Here is a 7,754-nt window from a genome sequence, read left to right on the forward strand (position 1 = left end):
GGACTATCAGGAAGAACATGAAGACTCAACTAGATACAGCAGGGTTAGCAGACCAGGCAGGAATTTGAGAGCAGACCTAGGTGAGTGCAGTGAGACACAACACAAGCAAGGATAGAAAAGTTGAGCTTGGCATGTTTCTGGGCCTTATGGCACTCATCATTTGGAGGATCTGCCTGAGAAGAGAGGGCTACCTGCTTTGGCTGTCCTTTGGACACTGTGTGTTCGGAGACAAGTGAAGAAATACTTACCCCTCCACCTGACTGCTGTGTATATCCTGAAGAAAGCAGGTTCACTTCCTCAGGATGCCATGATGGGATTGCACACTTTCATCCCAGGAATTCTAACATCAGAGGCTGCAAAGAGGCTTAGAGACTTGTGGCATAAGAAAAGCTACTGCTTGTGACTGTGGGATCTCTTGTGAGAGACCCGCATGCCCCACCTTTTTCTCGACTGTCAGTTCTGTAGGGGTGTTGAATTAGTTACTGTCTCTAAACTTATCTGCAGGCCTCCCTTTGCCTCCTCCATCTCTACTTCACTGAACTGTTGAGATGATAATGTCCTTTTGTCGCACTGCTTGGTGCTCACTGATGTCTGGCTTAGCCTGCCACACCATGAACAATCCGAACTGGTTTAGCTCAGTTGCTAAAAAGAGCTGATTTGCTCTCTTCAGAAGGGTTAGTTTCCCATAGGATTTGCATGATCCTCTTCAGCTAAGTGAGGGTTACTCATCATGAACATGTTGTTGACCCTTGATGCTGCTCAGCAGACTAATCAAATACTTACTACCTGTAGAGGTGGGCAGCCCTTCTCTACTTCCTGCAGTAAAGCTGTAGCTCCCTCAGCCCTGGTGGGAGACCCTGCTAGCTGGCTGGGAGAAGTTTCTGAAGAGAAGAAGCAGTTCCACCACAGCAGCAGCTACGAATGATAAGCCTTTAGTGGTCCTACTTTTCCCTGAGGTCTGGGTAAGCTAAGGCTCATGCCCAAAGCTGGCAAGGGCTGATTGTGCAGGGAGCGCTCAGAGGTAGCAGTTACGAAACAGTGGAATGTCCCCACTTGAGACATCAGGCTTTCTCTCCTTCAGTGGAAGAATTTATTCAATCCACTGACCTGGACTCTGGCCTGGTCCTTATGACTCATTCTAAGAAAGAAGTCACAACAAGTTGGGAAACAGACCACCAAGGGCTATAGCTACAGAAGAGTTGTCAGGCACTAGAGTGAGACTCTTGTTTTCTCAGTGATACAGAAAAAAAAAAAAAAAAAAACAAAAAAAGGAAAAAAAATAAATAACCTCCACAGAAAAGTGAACAGAAGAAATATTTTGTTTTAAAACATGTGCAAAACTGTAATAAAGTGCCAAAGGATTTCTAGCGCTCATGACCAGCAGACAGAGCTGCAGGTTCTTTGTCCTCCATGTCAATTCATCAAACAGTCACCTTCAAACCTGGCATTGCTGACAGACAACAGGCCCTTGAACCACATTCTGCTGGTGGAGAACTGATCCAGAGCTTCCAGAGCAACTATGCACATGGCAGAGGACATGGAGGGAGAGAGACTAAGGTCATACAGAACATGTATTTCAGTGGAGGAAAAACATCTCTGAAAGAGGAGGTCAGAACCGTGATAAATAATTACAACAATCATTGACACAGCTTTAAATTTTGCAAAGAAATACAGGGTTAAAGTTTCATCAGCCTCACTACAGCAATTCAATGACAAATTGATTTTATTTTTGAAGGTGGACCGTTCCACTGTATGCAGTGAAAAGTGTATACACATTGTTATAATTATTACGAAAATAACTTGGAATTTGTGGACATTTAACTGCTAATTGCTATTAAAAATATAATTACTGCCATGCTGGCACTAATTTAATTATCAGTTTTCATTGGTTTTCAACCATATACATAGCAAGGAGCCGTCTCCTGTTATTACACTAATTTCACCAAATCTTTTGTAGGCTATTTCTCCAAATCACAAACTTGTCTTTCACCGTTAACTATTTTCTGATTCCTCACTGTATTAATTTCATAGTAATGAAACTGCAAAATATTTCAGATATCACACATTAACTGTTCTGACTTTTGAACAGAGTATCAGTAGTGGAAGAAATTCTTGAGACTTATTTGCCTATTGCACCTTGAAAAGAAATTGTTCCATCTCTCCATATGTGTTGCCATAGTTATAGTCTGCTGGTAACTCTACAGATTTTCTGTTAACCAAGATAAATCACAAATATGTGTTAAACTGAAAATCCGTTCAGTTACTTACATTAGAAAAGTAATCCACTTGATTTGATCCTTTAGCTGCAAAACACCAAGTCTGCACAGGGCCTTACAGATGTACAAATACTTAAATTATCCTATCTCGGTCACCACAAATCTAACAATGGTTAGCCCCAGAGCAATCTGGAACTAGATTCTGAAACCTCCATGAGACTTGGCCACTGCTCATTTCACATATTCATTCCCATTTTCTACCATTTGCACATGATAAGAGAGGGACAGGAGGATATGGGGGAAGTGCAAGAGCAGAGTGAAATAATTAATTGGTAAACTTCCTTTTTATCATGAGGCAATTTAAAGGACTGGGTACCAGGCAAACACTTCATGGGTTTCTTTGCCAAGTTTAATGGCAGCTTGTTGTAGCTACTGGGAAACTTTCATTCAAATAAAGCATTTTTAACTGATTAACAGTAAGTAAGCATTTTAATTTTGAAGTATGTACTTTTTAAGAGGAAGACCGCCTTTTCATAAGATCTACCATACCTCAGATTTCTATTGCTTTGTATTCATGGTATATAGGACTTTGCTTGAAGTTCTTCCTTGGGATTCAACAAAGAATCTCAAGCAAATCTCTGTCACAAGCAATAAATATTCTTGTTCCCACAGTTGGTAGTTTTGTCTTCTCCTCATAAAAGCCTTTCCTTCTCAGGACTCTTGAAAAATTTCATGGATGCCAATTTCTTTCTTCATGGCACACACAAAAAACAAAGGAGAGCTCAGTCTTCTTATTTTGACTTCTACCCAAACAAATGTCTGTAAATGAAAGTGATGTGATAATGTAGGATAAAAAAAACCAAACAAACAAACAAACAGAAAGCCCTTGTCATCCTTTCCTGTATCACATGAGAGCATCACCACAGACGTGTCTGAATCATACACTTGCAAACTTATTTTTATTTTTTGCTAGTAATTATTTAAATGGAATATTTAAATATAGTGTAATACATTTTAACATTTTTTTATTGTTAAATACTACACCATGCATTCTTGAAAGAATATCTGCTAAACTATGATAAATAGAGATTAACTATGACAATATGAGAGGATGAGGAGTCTTTCAAAAAGATTTGGCAGTCCAAAAAAGTTTCTGTCAGTTTTGAGAGATCTTCACAATGGTTGGCAGAATACAGGCTCATAAAATCCATCTGACCTCTTCTTCATGACAAGCATTACGAAAGATGAATGTGTTTTAGGATCAATCCTGTTTGCAACATATTGTGCAGGAGTATCAGATAAAGCACTGAGTGACCTTAAAGCAAGTCTCGTGGTTCACTTTTGCACTGCAGGAGAATATTTAACCTTTCCATACTATTGGATGTAAATGACTGTATAATGGTGGATCATTTCTATCAAGCTCTTCAGTTGCTAATACATAAAATGTCAGATTCTGTAGACAGCTTTGGACTAACAAGTTGCAGAAAACTGAATCTGTCTATCAAATAGCTTCTGCTGTATCTATCAGCAGAAATTAACTCCTAATCACCCAAGAGCTTATTTTTCTCCTGAGCATTCTGCCAGAGTGACAAACATACTCTGTGTCATCCAGAAAGTTACCTGAACCTTTGGCAGACTTATGAACTGAGCATAGATTCAGGGCTGGAAACTGCTAACCAGGGATGAGGTTTGGACACTGCACAGAAAGGCACGTTCATCACTGTAAATGTTCTAGTAGAGACGCATTTATATCCCCCTGTGTGGGTCCTGGGAGCATACCCCTGCCCAGAGGCTCGGCTGCCAGGGCTCAGGGCCAGCTTAGAGATAGTGCAGTTGAGGGAGGTCTCCCTCCTGCTGGTGACCATGGACAGAGAGCTCCAGAAGCATCACAGGGAGGACTCACCAGGGCTGACTCCGCTTTCCCACGCCAACTGCTCTTAAGCTGAGCCACTATACTTGTCTCCCGCATGAATCCCGCCACGCTGCAGCCGTGCCCGTGCTTGGCCAGCAGCCCTGTTGGCTCAGACCCTGACACGCAGGCTGACGCCCTGGCCTGGCCTCAGCCCTGCCTCATCACTGTGGACTTGCCCGGTGTTTGCTGGGCTGTGCCTTACCCTGGGTGCCCTGACCAGGCCTACCCTGCTCACCTCTCCCAGGCACCCTAGTCCTGCACTGGCCAGAGAGGCATTTCTCCCTGCTGGCCCCATCACCATTCTTGGCTTCTGGGTCACCTTCCATTGCAGAGCCACTGGCCCTCGCTGCTCTCTGACACTTCTGTTAATTGAGAACGCATAAAAAACTAATCACAAAATAAGGCAGGATGCCAGCTTTCTATAGAAACCTAGGTCCAGTCATGTGGCCTGGGTTTATAATCACAGAGATGATATGTAAAATGTCCAAGTTGCTCTTATACAGCAAAACAAAATATGAAAATAGGATGTGTAGCTTCTTGACTGAAGTAAAATCCAATAATCAATTTTTATGAGATTTGAACAGCAAATATATATTGGTGAAGTAAGATATTTGTACAAAACCAGAAATTTAGCATTTTGAAACTTGGAACGTAATTCCAACTTCATGGATGAATGCTCTTCTGAGGCTGTAACACCATGCTGAAGAAAACTTACAGCAGCAGTTCACTGTAAATCCACGGTGCTTTTTCCAATTTTCAAATCCTTTCCACACCTAGAAAGCCCACCTTGACCAGTCATTTCAGAGTTTTCTTTCTGAAGACTACAAATTTCTCAACTCTTTGGCATATTGCAGGTCAGCTCCATGCCCTTTCCCTGTGCTTACACACACCAGCCTCATTGCTCCTGCCCGAGGAATTCCTGCACCCTGAACCACAGGACAGAGTCAGAGCCTCTGCAATAGAGCGTAGTCAGAGGAATGCTTTAAGGTCATCACCATTTTCAGTCATCATCTCATTCTGTGGAAAGGAAAGTATCTACAGCTGCATTTTGAGAGAGGATGGACACTCTCAGAGATCTATTTGTTCCGACTGAGTCTGTACCAGGAGACCCTACAAGGTGCCATTCTTTTCTGTCTCACAGACTCAGAGTGCTTGGGGAGAAGAAACACACCAGCTTCTCTGATGAATGTCTCTGGGGTTATATAGGACTAAAGAGGTTCAGAGGAACAGGCAAACAATAAGATATTTCATTATTATCAAGTAACAGGCACAACTGGGTGCCAAGCCAGAGAATACCCAGAAGATGCTTTCCTTTCACAGAGTCACACTGGCTGTATTGAGAAGCAGTTACATAAATTGCCTGCGTGGAAAAGTTATTGTCCATTGAACAGAGGTTCACTGGCACAGAACAAAGCTTTTGGCAGAATGCAAGTGTATCCAGTCATTTTGCAACAGGAAACTACATATTTTCTTTGATCTGGCCATTTTTTTAGTAATTCAATCTATTTTTTGAGTTATTCTCTTGAAGTTTAATACGAGTGAAAATTGCATGTCAAGTGAAACCATACCCCTGATTTCCTACATAAAGCTTTTCGAGTGCACCTTTGTGCAATTTTTCAAATTTCAATGATTATTAAATAAGAAAGACCATCAAAAATCTTCAGTGAAGTGATTTGCTCTTCTGCACGTGGCAAGGAGCTGCTTAAATGCTGGTAGGAGAATTAAGTCTTCAGTTAATATTTACTCTCAAACAGGTTCTGAAACTAAAAACTATATTATTTGCTATGCTTATAAGTAAAATAGATTTCTGAACATGTGTTATGAGATTAGCAGGCTGTTTGCAATTAAATGCAAAATATTTGTAAAACACCTCAACTCACGAGAAGACTGCTAGTTTAAGGACCTTTTAAAATTAATAAAGCGAAATATGAAATAGATGTAACCGACAGCTTTCCAATACATACAAGTTTTCCTTAGTATTGAAGGGTTAATACTTCAGAACAAGAATTTCTAAAGTTGTATTCATGGTAAGACTCTCAATGAGTGGGAAGTCAGACAAGGGGCTGCATAACAAAATTCAAAGTGGAGCATCACCATAGTCCTGGTTAACTCTAGAACAGGTATTGCTGCCTTTTTTCTGTCATAAAAACTAGTAAAAAAGGCTGCAGAAGCTGCCGAGGCCTGGAAGGTATATGTCAAATCTCAGGATAACATTCCTTGTCAGACACTGTGCTTCTGCTTCTGACATTCACAGCTCCTGTCCTGTGAGGAACCAAACAACCAACAAAGGCCCAGCATCACCTTGGTTCTGTCCTGACAACGACCACAGTTAAAGGCTTGAAGAAAGTCTATTTCAAGAGCCCCTGCTCAGTATATCCAGTAAACATATCATCTTGAGATTATTATATTTTTCAGATAAAAAACCCTAAAAGGTCATCTTCTATGCCATAAAAGAGAACACACAGCATAATTTCTCAGTGACCCTGAACTGAACATCGCCATGGTATCTCTAAATATGCTTTCTGAAAATAGAATTTCCTTTTTTATCAGCTTTATAAGCTAAGTTTTATAAAATGTACATTTTCCTATTAAAAACTGATAACAAATAATAACTAAAGCCTATTTGCATCCTTTAAAGCATTATAAAGAAAATATGTAGAACATTAACATAATATATACACCACAAAGGTGGTTTGAGAGTTTGACAGTAACTGTATATTACAAAACTCAAACATTTCTATCCATCAGGTGCCTGCAATCCCTTTTCATTTATATTAATCTTTACCTGTTGTCTCAAGTAACCAAAAAAGAACTGAAGGGGTAACAAATGGTGCTATTACTGTACAAGTTGAACTTAGAGCTGGAATTTAGATCTTTATCTTTTTTCTCCCTCTCACTTTATCTGATTCTATTAGCTAGTCAAGTTTTGCACTTGTTGGTGTGTGGAAAAGATTATACACATAAACCAATTAGAGGATTGGAAGTGCTTTCCTTCTATATGCTAGAAAACTAGTTTACTCATGGTGAATGAGCTAATTGAGTACTAGCAAGGTGGCAAGCTTTATATATACCACCAGAGACAACTAGAATAGTCAGGCACAGAATCTAATCTATTACATAAGCATTACACAAGGACATTAACCAGCTCTTTCCTGCAGCAATGCCAAGTTTAATTCAGATATGCTCTGGGTTTCATTATATCACATCCTGTGCTAGCAGCTAATATGCAAGACGTAACTGACACAGGCTATGTGTTAAGTGCTTATGCCAAAAAAAGTGTATTTCTGAAGAAGCTGTCAGGGTACTAAAAGCTAACATTGTAGTTCAACTACACTTTGCCCAAGGTCAAAAAAAGGCTACGAATACTGGACTTCCTCCATTAAATCTTTATCGGTGTATTTACTCAAACATTTCAAAAGCAATAAATACTGTTCCAGAAGTTGATGAACCTTGAAAGATCAAGAGATCTAGTTTAGACTGGAGCTTATTGTCAGAGATCAGCTGATGTATCAAGCCCACACTTAGCTCCTGCCCGAAGTGAATCTTCCTGTAATACGTCACTAATATATAAACAAGTAGCTCTTGTACAAATGTTCTCCCTTAACCTCTGCTAAACCCTGCTTATC

This window comes from Nesoenas mayeri (genome assembly GCF_963082525.1).
Source record: "Nesoenas mayeri genome assembly, chromosome: 4".
NCBI lineage: Eukaryota > Metazoa > Chordata > Aves > Columbiformes > Columbidae > Nesoenas > Nesoenas mayeri.